Below are 15,127 nucleotides of genomic sequence, written 5' to 3' on the forward strand. Positions count from 1 at the left end.
GAGACCCAGACAAGAATTGCATTTCGAGCCCTAATGTGATCTGCTGGCAGAACCCCCTCTTCTTCCAGAGACCCACCCACATCATGGAGGGCAATCTGCTTTACTGAAACTCTATTGCCTTGAGTGTTAATTTCATCTAAAAAATACTTTCATAGAAATATCTAGAATGTTTGACCAAATATCTGGGTAGCACAGCCTAGTCAAGTTGACATATAAAATTAACCATCACAAAAGAATTTTGAGGTGAAGAGGAAAAAGCTGGGGAAAAAAAACACACACACACAACAACCCCTCATGTCAAAGAACTTAGATCTCTCAGAGAAGAATGAGGGATTTGTTGGAAGGAAGATTGGGGCTGGCAACTCAAAGCACACCCTGGGGACAAGGATGGGATTTGGAGATGTAGAAAATATTAGGAACAGACCTCAGAATAACCTTTATGTTTTAAGAAATGTTGAACCTAAGTCAGGTTTTTCCCTTTTTTTTCCCTTCAGCATGATCTCTAAAAGAAGAAGTGCCGTGGAATCATACCAACTGAAATTTGAGTCCTAGAAACCCACTCACTAACCCACTATGTGACCTTTGGAAAATTACGTGAATTCTCAGTCTCTGCTCTAAAGAGTAAATAAAATTGTTTGTGTCAAAGCGTCTGGAAAAGGGGTGGTTGTTTAACTGGGGGTCATCTTGCCCCTCAAAGGACATCTGGCAATAACTGGAGACGTTTTTGGTTATCACAACTGGTGGGGGGGGGGGGGGGGAGGAAGAATGTGTGTTACTGGCATCTACTGGGTAGAGGCCAGGGATGATGCTACTAAATCTTATTCAGTGTACAAGACAGCACCCTCACCCCCCAGCGACAAAGAATTATCCAGTCCAAAATGCCACAGTGCCAAGGTTGAGAAATCCTGGTTTAGAACAATGTCTAAGGCATTATAAAAACAGTAAATGTTGGTTTCTGTCTTTATATTAATCATGGTAAACCAAATGGAATAGAATTTTTATCCATAAGTGGCCACAACTAAAGGTTTGTTTTTCTAAAATATTTAAAATATTCTGATGTAAAGAAGACTAAAGTATAGTTTAGAGACAAAAAGAAGGAAACTCCATTCAGAAATAGAATTCTCTCACAAATAAAATACAAAAGAAATCAACAACTTCAAGAAATACCAAAAGTCCTTGGGGCGCCTGGGTGGCACAGCAGTTGAGCGTCTGCCTTCAGCTCAGGGCGTGATCCCGGCGTTATGGGATCGAGCCCCACATCAGGCTCTTCCGCTATGAGCCTGCTTCTTCCTCTCCCACTCCCCCTGCTTGTGTTCCCTCTCTCGCTGGCTGTCTCTATCTCTGTCAAATATATAAAATCTTAAAAAAAAAAAAAAAGAAAGAAATACCAAAAGTCCAAACTCTTGGTTATATAAAGGGCTCTCTTGTTCCTTCTGAAAAACTCTGGACCAGGACAGACTCATTCTAATATATTCTATGCTACAGAAGCAAACTTTGAGGGAAACTTTCAGTTGGCTTGGATTTACATTTATAAACTTGTTTATATATTTTTCCTATATCAAGGATATATTTTAGAAATAAAGCAGAGACCCCAGCAAATTGAATGGTTAGGCTTTATCCAGCTTTATGTGTAACTTCTTTGCTTAAAAAACCCTGAAATTCTCAGGCAACATCAGAGCCAACACCGTGCAGCGTTACCTGGAATATCTCAGTACCTCTGGTTTCTCCAAGAGTAGACACTGAACAAATACGCAAATATAAGGCGATTTTAATTCTTCCAAAGTGATTTGACCATAGTTGCATCAAAAGTTCAAACTATTTCTATTCTGTTTGGCTGGGGCTGGGAGGGAGGGCAGCTCTGGAAACCCATTAGTTAGTTCTTGAGCACTTAGTAATGCTGTTGCACCGAAGGCCCACATTTATTTTTAGTCTTTTTCTTAATATTGTGGCAAAACTCGCAAAAATAAAACTTGCAAAACCTGCAAGCACAGGCTTTTACTCATTAAATGTAGACAGGAGTTTTGAAAATTACTTTGAATTTAATGGTGAGTTTTAAACTAGAAGTGAGATCAATCAAAAATAGGACAAGGAAGGGGCGCCTGGGTGGCTCAGTCGTTAAGCATCTGCCTTCAGCTCAGGTCATGATTCCAGGGTCCTGGGATCGAGCCCCGTACCGGGCTCCCTAATCAGCGGAAAGCCTGCTTCTCCCTCTCCCGCTCCCCCTGCTTGTGTTCCCTCTCTTGCCGTCTCTCTCTCTGTCAAATAAATAAATAAAATATTTTTTTAAAAAATAGGACAAGGAAGAAACTACTTGTGAGCCTTGATGCGTGCTCACGGGCCCGCGGCCCAGAATTCCTTCCTAGGCTTCAAGTCACTGACTAAAGTCTAGAGAAAAGGGGAGGAACCATCACCCCTGGAAATGGACAGAAAAGTATCAGTGGAGGTTAGGGAGGAACTCGAGGCCATGCCTGAAGGAGTCCTGTTACCCTTATGAGCTGGGTAGAGAGTGTTTCCTAAGAGCACTGAGAAGAGTGGCTACCGTCTGGGCAGAGCCAACATGGGCCAGGCACTCCTGCATATTCTTTTATTTGATCCTATAAACAGCCCTTCAGGATTGGGATAGTCATTCCCATTTCTCCCATAAGACAAATCAGGCTGAGTGATTACATAAACTGCCTGAGTTCGTCTAGCTGGTAAACAGCCGTGGTGGGATTTACACCTAATATGAGAGGAATGTTGAATGACTGGAAACTGTACCTTGATTTGTGCATGTCTATGACGAAAATAGGTCTATTGTGGATTTGTAAAAAAATTAATAAAGTTTGTTTTTAAGCAGCTTTATGTTCATAGATTTTTATACCAATTTTATAAATAATCTATAACAATACCAGAAAGTTAAAATCACTTGGAGTCCCTCAAACTCCACACAACCGTTTCACGCAGCTTTTGTGCAGTTACACACACCTTTGCAATTGGACAAAAATGGTTCTCATATGCATTCTATAACAGTTCAAAGACATTTGATAATATAGGTTTTTTTTGCTTTTATCTTCCTGCCTCTACTTTGTTCACATAATCCTACACACACGTACGTGTCTACAGAAGGATACATATCTTCATATACATACACATTTAGGTTTTCTGATTGTTGCTTTTATATTAATGGGATCATTGGTGTAAGTTCTTCAGTGTATTTCACTTACGTTTTGAGGAACTCCCTCCAAGGCAGCTGGTTTGGATCAGACTTGCCCCTCGTGGCATGACATCCCAGAGTACAGGTACACCACGGTACCATTTTGCTTTGATGGGCATTCACTTTGTTTCCTCTTTTTCTGCTACTAAATAAAAAACATTGCAATAAATATCCTTGTACATAGCCTTGACGTACTGTGAACTCTAAAATCATCCTTTCCCTCCATTTCCTGTCCATGTTCAGTCACGGACTCACTGAATTTTATCCCCAACACATCTCTGGACTCGGTCCTCTCCCCGTCTCCAGGGCTCCAGGGCTCCTGCCTAGCTGGAACCTCTGTCATGTTTAGCTTGAACTATTTAACACCTCTTCGCTCTTCTTTCTACTTCACGTTCTCTTTCACTTCATTTCTCTCCCCTAACAACAAATGCTTCTGCTTCGAGGAGTATCTTTTTAATATGCAAACTGACCTGACCTTTTTAGGAAGCTGCCTACCATGTAAATAGTCCAGTTGGCTAAAAGAAATGGTAATGCATTTGAGATGACAAATGGAAACCAATGCTTAGGCTGGATACAGGACAGAAAGTAAGGCATGGAGACAATCGTCAAACTTGAGGACCTGAATGTTAGCTCCTACTTAGCTTCAGTTATCACCAGGAGCGAATGTGGACCAGACTTGCCTGATCTAATTTTTCAAACACAAAAACTAGACATTAGGGTTTTCATGGTAACCTTCCAATTTACTAGCTACACCAAAACATCTGCAGTTGGAAACACTGCCCCTGAGAATCAAATGTGGCTCTGTGGTCTGGTCCTTAGTCCCATCTCCCGCTGCCTGGCTCCTCGTGCCCCTTAGCGCTGACCTCTGGTGGTCGCTCCTTGTTTGTTCGTCCTCTGGGAGGTAAGTCCAACTTAACGAGGGCTGTTTGCTCTAATTGAGGACTTGCCCTTGGATCTAGGCAGAGTGTTGGGGCATGAGGACAGAAGGGCAAGCGCAACAGGGAGAAGAGCTGGCGCTAGAGGCCCCTGGTCTATTACCTGTCCTGGGAGTCGTGTGCAGGCACAGAAATCTGCTTCTGCTGGCCCCTGGGAGTGGAGTAGTGACCTCTGCCAGATGTCACCCATACAACTCTACGCCAGGGACCACTTCTCTGGATCTACGGAGCTGGATTTCTAGCTCTATTTATTGCACGCCCACCATGTGCCAGGCCACAGTTAAAGACATTCACATACCTTCTCGCATTTATGCCTCATAACCAGGCAAGTTTTATCATGCCAACTTTTCAAATAGGGAACACGGGCTCTGAGAGGTTAAGTGGCTTGCCTCAAATCATACAGCGAGTAAGTGGTAGTGTTCAGTTTCAAACCTTAGTCTTCCAACGTCAACTACATTTCCATCGAGTGCATTGTTGTTACGAGCCCAGTATAGATTCAGTGCCATATCCAGGGGCCATGTAGAAGGAGGAGGAACCTTACTTTTCCTGATTGGATACACAATGAAGAGTGTGGTTTGTGCAGGACCATTTTGACCCTGATAAAGATCTTTACTGAAAGCTTGCTCATGTCCATTAGTTATTTATCACTATTTCCAGAATAAAAACACATGTAATAGAAGAATCCTACCATGAGCTTCCAAGCTTGAAGCATAAATGCTGTGCCCCATTAGCCTCAATTTACATTCCTATGAATTCAGCTTTACAAGAGTCTCTAAGTTCCAACAATGCCCTGTGAAATCCTGTTTCTGAGAGACTTTCTGGTTGGGGCCCAACGTTTGCATCCTAGCTATGTTGCCTGGAGTTCATGTCCTCTTCAGGTTTTTTATTCACACTTATTTGTGTTGGTTCTAGGTTAAGTCTCAGTGACTTCTGTGGGAAATCCAGTTTCTTCTGATAATCTTCTCTACTCTCTAAACTACAGATGAGAGTGGCAGAGAATCCTTAATTCCAGTCCATTCTTGGAGACTTTTGCATTTTCTCAGTTCATTAAACATCTAAATTCCAGATACTGCACTTAGTGCCAGAGATACAAAAGTTTTGCTGCCCTTCAGGCTCTTATAACCCAGTTTGGGAGGCAGGCATGGGAACAAATAATTTCAAAAAGGTGTGGCAAGTACCCAGATCCAGGGCTGGCCCAAAGGAGGAAGAGAGCGACCCTGCCTATCTGAGAGAGCCGGCCCCAAATGGAAGAAGGGCGACACCATGGCTTCAGTGAAGGACCCAATTTTCAGACTTCATTTGGGAACACATCATTCATTGCCTCTCCTCAGGTCACACAGAAGGATGGTGAGAGTCAGTGGTTCTGCTGGTGTGTGGAAAGCCAGCAACCACTCCTCACATGAGCAGATTGTGGGTAGCTCCTGTCAGAGTACATCTACTCTGAGGACAAATGCCATCTTATCTTGTACTTTGTCTTACCATTACATTTGCTTAATGTACTCAGACTGTCTTAACCAAAAGTCCCCGGGTTTTTAAACATGCAGATCCATACTCCCTAATGGGTAAAGGGTTTTGATCAAACTTGGGGATTAAAAGTTAACAGAAAAGCTTCCAGCCACAGCACGTCATGTCCCTTCTATAAGGTTGAGTCATCACTTAGACCTTGACCATAGACCATGAAGCGTCTCCTCTTCCTGTCTTTCCATTGCTAAAACTTTCCAAGTACATTTCCATAACAAATAAGATTTAGCTTTGGATAAGGGAGCTGTTCTATTTTGGTCGGAGTCTCTTGGGAAATCAAGTCTAGGGAAAAAAAAGCTAAGTGGTGTAGCTTTAATCATGGCCAGCAATGACAGGGATCACCACTTCTCCTAGATCAGAGTATCCCCAATGCCCTAAAATGGAACGAGATGTGTCCAAGCATTTTGATTCATTTCTGGAGTGTTTATACCAAAGTCCCCATTAGGCTAGGGCCCACAAAGAATGGGTAGTTATGAATTCTATTGGTGCATTAATAGAGAGGTTGGGTTGTATTAAAAGTAATTTCATAAAATCGTTGGTCATGATTGTCAGGATATTGAAACATCAAGTCTAGGAGTGTTGGGGGGGGGCTAGCAACCTCAATGCTTGTGTGTTTTTTAAAAAATTGATAACATTCCTGGGGCGCCTGGGTGGCTCAGTCGTTAAGCATCTGCCTTCGGCTCAGGGCGTGATCCCAGGGTCCTGGGTTCGAGCCCCACATCGGGCTCCCTGCTCCACTGGAAAGCCTGCTTCTTCCTCTCCCACTCCCCCTGCTTGTGTTTCCTCTCTTGCTGGCTTTCTCTCTCTTTGTCAAATAAATAAATAAAATCTTAAAAAATAATTTATAACATTCCCTACAATGCATTTTTTACTAAAATGATAGGAGTCACACAGTACAAAGTGTCCATTCTCATGTAGAAAACTGGTTGTAGAGTAGTGAAAAATTGTAAGATCATCTTAACAGGACCAGAAGGGGGAACTTAAGATGTTAGAAGGGGCCTGATTGTGATATAATTGGGTATGGGTGCTAAATTGCTTATACAAGGCTACAGAAAAGCTGAGGGATTGTATTAAGCCAGGAGAAAGAATCTTTGTTAAGCCAGAATCCTGAACCAGAGAAGCAGGAGTTATTAAGCATCTGGGTCAGAACACGGAATGTTAGAAATGAATTAATTAGTTGATTTTTAAATTTAAGTTGATGCTAAGACAACCTCAAATAGATGCAGGAATAAAGTACAATAGGGCTTGGGGTAGATTGAAAAGTGGTGTCACCAAGGTGGCAGAGTAAGAGCCCCAGCCTCTGTTCCCTCACAAAGATCAACAACTAGTCAGCTCTCCATGAACAAAACAGATCTGGAAGAGCTCTGGAAGCCAGTTAAGAAACTTCAGCAACGGGGCGCCTGGGTGGCACAGCGGTTAAGCATCTGCCTTCGGCTCAGGGCGTGATCCCTGCGTTATGGGATCGAGCCCCACACCAGGCTTCTCTGCTGTGAGCCTGCTTCTTCCTCTCCCACTCCCCCTGCTTGTGTTCCCTCTCTCGCTGGCTGTCTCTATCTCTGTCAAATAAATAAATAAAATCTTTAAGAAAAAAAAAAAAGAAACTTCAGCAACGCACTGAAACAAACGGCACAAAAAGGGAAGGAAGACAGCTTGATTTTGCCTGCATCATCCCATCCCCAAAACCAGCATTGCTCCACACCAAGAAGAAACTTCCAGGCTAGAAAAGAATTCCCCGTGGGGTGCCTGGGTGGCTCAGTTGGTTGGGTGTCCAGCTCTTGGTTTCAGCTCAGGTCATGATCTCATGGCGGGGAGTCTGTTTGGGGATTCTCTCCCTCTGCCCTTCCCCTTGCTCTCTCTCTCAAATAAATAAACAAATTTAAAAAAAAAAAAGAAAAAAGAAAAGAGAAAAGGAAAGCATTCCCCCTGCAGGGAAAGAAAGAACATCGCAGCGGCTGACTTCCACCACTGTGTGCGCGGTCAAGGCCAGCTGCTCCAGCTGCGCACTTGCGTGTTACTAGCCTGACGCCCATCACTGGCCTTCACCGATCTGCAGTGTCCAGGGAGAAGATTGCAGCTATGGGAACGCGTGCCAACAGCCAGGATCCCTGCGGCTGTTTGTGGTCCCCGATCAAGCCCTGTTTTCTCTTACAGGCCTGCACATCTGCGCTTACCTGCAGCTGCCCCTCCAGCTGTGCATTTGCACGCCCCAGCCCAGCCCCCATCACCAGCCTCCACTGCCGTGTGCCCATGGCAAGACACAGCAGCCACAGGAGCGCATGCCCATGGCTAGGGCCCCTGCAGCTGCCAGTACAGCAGTCGTGGGCCTTGGCCCTTGCCGCCTGCCATGGCCCTCACCACTACATGTGTTTTTGAAACTAGCCCCTGCCATGACACAGGCGGCTGCACTTGTCCCCCATGGCAGAGCATGTGCGTACCATTGGCTCTGGCCACTACCAGCGCTTGCCCTACTCCTTAGCTGCCGGACCTAGAGGTGCTGCTGAGGACTCCAACAGCTCTTGCACCTTCAGCAGACACTGTGCAGTGCTAACCCAGGACCATGCAGGTGTCAATGCTGTAGACTCTGAGGCCATGGCCTGAGGCAACGAGCCACGCCCCCTTGGACCTCGTGCTGCCACACACCTCTGTACTTAGCCGTCAGTGGATTTTCAGCACTGACCTTGCAGACCATAAGAAAATGGGTTCATACTCTAAGTGCTGAAAGAAAGAAACACACAACCAAGAATACTTTACTTGGCAAAGAAAGAAACACAAAACCAAGAATACTTTACTTGGCAAAGTTGTCCTTCAGAAGTGAAGGCAAGATAAAGAGTTTCCCAAACAAACGAAAGTTCAGGGAGTTCATTACCACTGCCTTATAACAAATGCTGAAATAAAAGGATAATAACTAGAAACATGAAAATATATGAAAATAAGCAACACACTGGAAAAGATAAGTATATAGCCAGATTCAGAACACTCTAATACTGTAGTATCAGTGGTGTGTTGACAACTTAATTCTAGAATAAGGGTTGAAGGACACAACAAAAGTTGTAAAACTATCATACTACGTTAATGGATACACAATATAAAGAGATGTAAATGTCACATCAAACACTTAGAAAGTGGTGGGGGGGTGATAAAAGAGTAGAGTGTTTGTATGTGATTGAAGTTAAGTTGTTATCAGCTTAAAAAATGACTGTTATGTTTATAAGATGTTTCAGGTAAGTCTCAGAGTAACCACAAATGAAAACCTAGAGTAGATGCATACAAGATACGGAGAAGGGAATCAAAGTATACCACTACAGAAAATTCATCAGTTCGCAAAAGAAGATAGCAAGAGAGGAATAAAAGAACAAAGAAACTACAAAATAGCCAGAAAACAATGAATAAGATAGCAATAGTAAGTCTTTACCCATTAATAATTACTTTAAATGTAAATGGATTAAATGTGCCAATCCAAAGACATATAGTGGCTGAATGCATAAAAGAACAAGACCCAATTATATACTGCCTACAAGAGACTCTGCTCAGCTTCAGACACACATAGGCACAAAGTGAAGGGACTGAAAAAAAAATATTCGATGCAAATGGAAACCAAAGAGAGAAGGTAGCTACACTTATATCAGACAGACTCCAAATCAAAAACTGTACCGAGAAATAAAGGAGGTCATTATGTAATGAGAAAGGGGTCAATGTATCAAGAGGATATAACAATTATAAATATATAGGCACCCAACATAGGATTACCTAACTATATTAAGCAAATACTAACAGATCTGAAGGAAGTAATAGAAAACAATACAATTGACAGATCTAGACATAAAATCAATAAAGAAAAATGGACTTGAACTACACTTTAGATCAAATGGACTTAACAGCCATATATAAAACATTCCATTCAACAGCAGCAGAATACACATTCTTAGGTGCACATGGAGCATTCTCTAGGATAATCATATGTTAGTTACAAAACAAGTCTCAGCACATTTAAGATTGAAACCATATCAAGTATGTTTTCTGACCACAATGGTATGAAACTAAAAATCAGTAACAGGAGAAAAACTGGAAAATTTACAAATATGTGGAAATTAAACATCACACTCCTGAGCAACAAATGGGTCACAGATGAAATTAAAAAGGAAACAAAAAAGTATATTAAATGAAAATGGAAACATAACGTACCAAAACCTATGGGATATAGCAAAAGCAGTGCTAAGAGGAATGTTAATAGCAATAAATGCCTACATTAAAAAAAAGAAAGATTTCATACAACCTAACTTTACACCACAAGGAACTGTAAAAACAAGAAGCAAAGCCTAAAGTTAGTAGAAAAAAAGGAAATAGCAAAGATCAGAGTAGAAATAAATGAATATAAAGTACAAAAAAAAAATAGAAAAGGTCAACAAGATTTAGAGTTTTCTTAGCTGGTAAATAAAATTTACAAAACTTTAGCTAGACTTTCCAAAAGAGAGAAAGAAAGAGAGAGAGAGAAACTCAAAACCAGAAACGAAAAAGGAGATATTATAACTGATACCACAGAAATACAAAAGATCATAAGAGACTACTAATGACAGTTATATGCCAACAAACTGGAGAACCCAAGAAATGAATAAATTCCTAGAAAACAAAACCTACCAAGTCTGAATCCAGAAGAAATAGAAAATCCAAACAAACCAATAACTAGTAACGAGATTGAAGCAGTAATTAAAATCTTCCCAACAAAGAAAAGCCTAGGACCAGATGGCTTCATGGGTGAATTTTACCAAATATGTAAAAAAGAATTAATGCCAATTCTTCTCAAACTCTTCAAAAAAACTGAAGAGGGGGAATACTTTCAAACTCGTTTTCCAAGGCTAGCATTACCCCATACCAAAGTCAGACCAGGATACTACAGGAAAACTACAGGTGAAGATCTCTAATGAATATACATGCAAAACTTCTCAAAAAAAAAAAATAGCAAACTGAATTCAACATCACTTTTTTTTAAAAAAAGATTTTATTCATTCATTTTAGGGANNGGGGGAGGGCCAGCGAGAGGGAGAGAAAGAATCCCAAGCAGACTCCTTGCTGAGCGTACAGCCTGACGTGGGGCTCAATCCCAAGACCCCACGACCATGACCTGAGTTGAAATCAAAAGTTGGACACCCAATGAATTGAACCAGCCAGACACCTCTCAATATCACATTAAAAGGATCATACATCATGTTCAAGTGGGATTTACCCTGGGAAGGCAAGGATGGTTCAACATATGCATATCAATAAATGTATGATATACCACATTAATAGAGTTAAAGACAAAAATCAAATGATCTTTTCAGTAGATGCAGAAAAAACATTTGGTAAAATTCAACATTCTTTCATGATAAAAACAATTGGGTATAGAATGAATATACCTCAATATAACAAAAGATCATATATGACAAGCCTACAGCTAACATCATACTCAATGGCAAAAGGTTGAAAACTTTTCCCCTAAGATCAGAAACAAGACAAGGGTGCCTACTCTTACCACACTATTCATCATATCACTGGACATTTTAGCCTGAGCAATTAGGCAAGAAAAAAATTATAAAAGTCACCTGAATCAGAAAGGGGGTCTCTGTGTGCTAATGACATAATTTTGTATATAGAAAATCCTAAAGACTCCACCAAAAAAAACTATTAGACCTAATACAGCAATTCAGTAAAGTTTCAGGATACAAAATCAATATACAATAGAGAACAAACTGAAGGTTGATGGAGGGAGGTTGGGTGGGGGATGGCCTAAATGGGTGATGGCAATTAAGTAGGGCACTTGTGATGAGCACTGGGTGTTATATGTAAGTGATGAATCACTGAATTCTGCTCCTGAAACCAATATTACCCTATATGCTAACTAGAATTTAAATAAAAACTTGAAACAAACAAACAAAAAACCAAAACAAAATCAATGTACACAAATCAGTTGTATTTCTATATACTGACAAAGTATCTGAAAACAAAATAAATAATTCCATTTATAATAACAAAAACAATAAAATACTTAGGATAAATGTAACCAATCAAATTAAATATCTATACACCAAAAACTATAAAACATTGTGGAAAGAAACTGAAGACAAAAATAAATGGAAAGATATCTTGTGTTCATGGATAGGAAGAGTTAATATTGTTAAAATGTCCATAGTACCTAAAGGCGTCTTTGGATTTAATGTAGTTCCTATGATGTTTTCAGTGCCATTTTCACAGAAATAGAAAAAGAATCATAAAATTCTTATGAAACCACAAAACACCAAATAGCCAAAGCAATCTGGAGAAAGAACAAGGCTAGAGATATCACAATTCCTGATTTCAAACTATAGTACCAACCTATAGTAATCAAAACAGGATGGTACTGGCACAAAAACAGACACATTCATCAAGGAACAGAATTGAGAGCCCAGAAATAAACCCACAAATACATAGTCAACCAGTATTTGACAAGAAAGCTAAGGATACTCAAGAAAGGATGGTCCCTTCAACGGTGTTAGGAAAACTGGATATCCACATGCAAAAGAATGAAGTTAGACCCTTATCTTACACCACACACAAAAATTAACACAAAATGGAGTAAGGACTTAAAAGTAGGCTTTGAAACCATAAAAATCCTAGAAGAAAACACAGGGAGAAAGCTACTTGACGTTGGTCTTGGCAACAGCTTTTCGGATTTGACACCAAAAGTACAAGCAATGAAAGTAAAAATAAGTAAGTGGAATAATATTCAAGTAAACGCTTCTGTACAGCAAGGGAAACCATCAACAGGAAGCAAAGACAGCCTATTGAATGGGAGAAAATATTTGCAAACCAGGTATCTGATAAAGGGTTAATATCCAAAATATTTAAGGAGCTCATATGATCCAATAGCAAAAAAACCCCAAATTATCTGATTGAAAAATGGGTAGAGGACTTGAAAGGACATTATTCCAAAGAAGATATACAAATTGTACATGAAAATGAACTCAATATCACTAACCATCAGAGGAATGCAATTAAAACCACAATGAAACAAATATCATCTCACACCCATTAGAATGGCTGTTATCTAAAAAGATACAGGATAACAAATGCTGAGGAGGATGGGGAGAAAAGGGAACCCTGGTTTCACTGATGGTAGGAAGACAAATTGGTGCAGTCACTCTAGAAAACAGTATGGAGTTTCCTCAGAAAATTAAAAAGAGAGCTACCCTAGGATCCAGCAATTCCACTCTGGGTATGTGTGAAGGAGATGAAGTCACTATTTCAAAGAGATGATCTGCACACTCATACTCACTGCGGCATTATTCATAGCAGCCAAGACATGGAAGCAACATAAGTGTCCTTTGACAGGTGAATGGATAAAGAAAATGTTTTCTATATATAAATATACACAAAATAAAATAATTATGCATTTTTATAAATTTAACGGGATATTATTCAGCCGTAAAAAAGAAATCTTGCCATTTGAGACAACATGGATAGACTTGAGAGCACTAGAATCTAACAACACTGGTTCACAGAAGCAGAGTAGAATGGAGTGGTTGCCAAAGGCTGAGGGTGGGGGAAATGGGGAGATGCTGGTCAAACGGTATAAACCTTCAGGTGTAAGATGGTTAAGTTTCAGGGGTCTAGTGGACCGCACAATGACAATAGTTAACAATAGTGTAATTTTGAACGGTGCTGTGAGAATAAAGCTTTCATGCTCTCACCATAACAACTTAAAAATGACAAAGAGGTGAGGTAAAGGATGTGTTAACTAACCTCGTTGTGGTAAACACTTTGCAAGGCATGTGTGTAAAAAATCATCACACTGTTTGCTTTAAACCTACACAGTGTTATATGTCACTTCTATCTCAGTAAACGGGGGGCGGGGGTGCTCAGGGTATAAGGTTCAGGAAGGGGGCCCTGAAAATGAGAGCACCTGTGGCAATGAGAAGTGCGGACTGCCAACCGCCCCCGCCCGCCCCGCCATACACAGCTCAACTTTCTTGATGTACTGTTGAAGAAACTGAGGCCAAGGGCACAGGTATTTAGTGCCAGATGGGACTTCCTGCTCTGAGTTCTGGGCTTTTTCTAGGACTACCCCTCACTCAATTTCACTGGCAAACTTTTTTAGTTGACTGCATACTCAACATCTATTATATGCCAGGTTCTATGGCACAGGGTGGGGATTCAAAGATGCCTATGAAAATTATGACCTAATTAGTGAGACAGAGAGCTTCAGAACTATTTTATACCAGATAAAAAGTATTAATAGATTTTAATTATATACACATACACGAAAATGCTAAGTGAAAAAATCAGGAAACAATTATATATATTCTGATCTCATTTTGTTAAAAAAATGTATAGAAACTTGAGAAATGCAATAACCCACTAACGAGCCAAGTGTTATGGAATATGCGAAGACCTCGTGTTGTAAATACTGTGCACTTCTTTGATCTCTCTGCTTTGAGGGCCAGGACCCAGTTTTTGTCCTTGTTCCGGGTGCATCTTGCCCCAGCCCGGCCACCCTGTAGCAGTTCAGTAGATGTGGAATCAGCGAGCCTCCCTCTGCAGGCGGCCCCCACCTGTGCTAAGGAGCAGAATGAGAGCGGGAGAAAGGACGAGGTCAGCACGCTGGTAGGACAGAGGTGGGCGAGAGTCTGGAAACTCTTGGAAAATAGAGCCAACTAGCCTCTGGACGGACGGAAACTGACGCTCTCCCCCTGGCGGCGGCACAGGACGCGCGTAGGGACCCCGCAGCCCAGCCTCGGCGTGGGCGCCTGCGGGAGCCTGAAGTTGGAGGGAGCCCGCACTTCGGGCGCTGGCTCCAGTCCGGTCTGCCCTGTGCGGGATACGACCCAGGAAGCGAGACCCCAACAGACACGGTTTGGGATGGGGTTGGGGAGCAGCCTGGGTTCTTCTACATGGCTGGGGTCTAGACAGAGAGCTGGGGTAGTGAGACCAATGAACAACTCGCACACACTCCCATCACCCTTCCTCCCCAACTTTCAAGTCTCTTCTTGAGATAGTGTGCGAGGGATGCACACTATCACGGGGACACACCTCTCTCGTGGATCGACGCATGAATCTTTCCTAGTGCATCGTTCTCTCACTCTGGGGACGGCGGTGCTGGGGGGAAAGGTGGTGGCCCGTCCGCTCCGCACGTCCGAGGAACCCCCCTCCTTCAGCCCAGCGCGGCGTCCGGGTTCCCTCCTCCTCCCTCCTTCCCTGCCTCTCCGCGAGCCCACCTCCTTTCCTCCTTCGCCTCCCCCCTGCGTCCGCCCGGCGTCATCGCCCCCTTTCCCCTCCCATCTCTGCCGTGTGCACGCGCTCGCTCCGGCCTCCTCCACCGAATCGCCGCCACGACTGCCTAGGTGGTGCCGAGAATGGAGTCGCAGGCTCGTGGCAGCGCCCCGGCTTCGCCAGGGCCGCGCTCTGACCGCCTCGGGGGGCCTTTGATTCGAGCTGGGCAGCATCCCGAGCACCGAACAACTTCGCA

General features: G+C 42.3%; 1 long non-coding RNA gene across 1 annotated transcript in view; it reads right to left on the reverse strand.

Moving 5' to 3' along the window:
- LOC103657439 overlaps positions 1–14,832 on the reverse strand; it is a 54,055-nt gene extending 39,223 nt beyond the window's left edge. Inside the window, exons 1-2 of the long non-coding RNA XR_566853.2 lie at positions 14,692–14,832; positions 3,204–3,338 (exon numbers count right to left, since the gene is read on the reverse strand). This is a non-coding gene — a long non-coding RNA (uncharacterized LOC103657439). The remainder of the gene's footprint in view (positions 1–3,203; positions 3,339–14,691) is intronic.
- Positions 14,833–15,127: the final 295 nt, after the last annotated feature.

The sequence above is a fragment of the Ursus maritimus genome, unplaced genomic scaffold (assembly GCF_017311325.1).
Source record: "Ursus maritimus isolate PB19 unplaced genomic scaffold, ASM1731132v1 scaffold_29, whole genome shotgun sequence".
Taxonomy (NCBI): domain Eukaryota; kingdom Metazoa; phylum Chordata; class Mammalia; order Carnivora; family Ursidae; genus Ursus; species Ursus maritimus.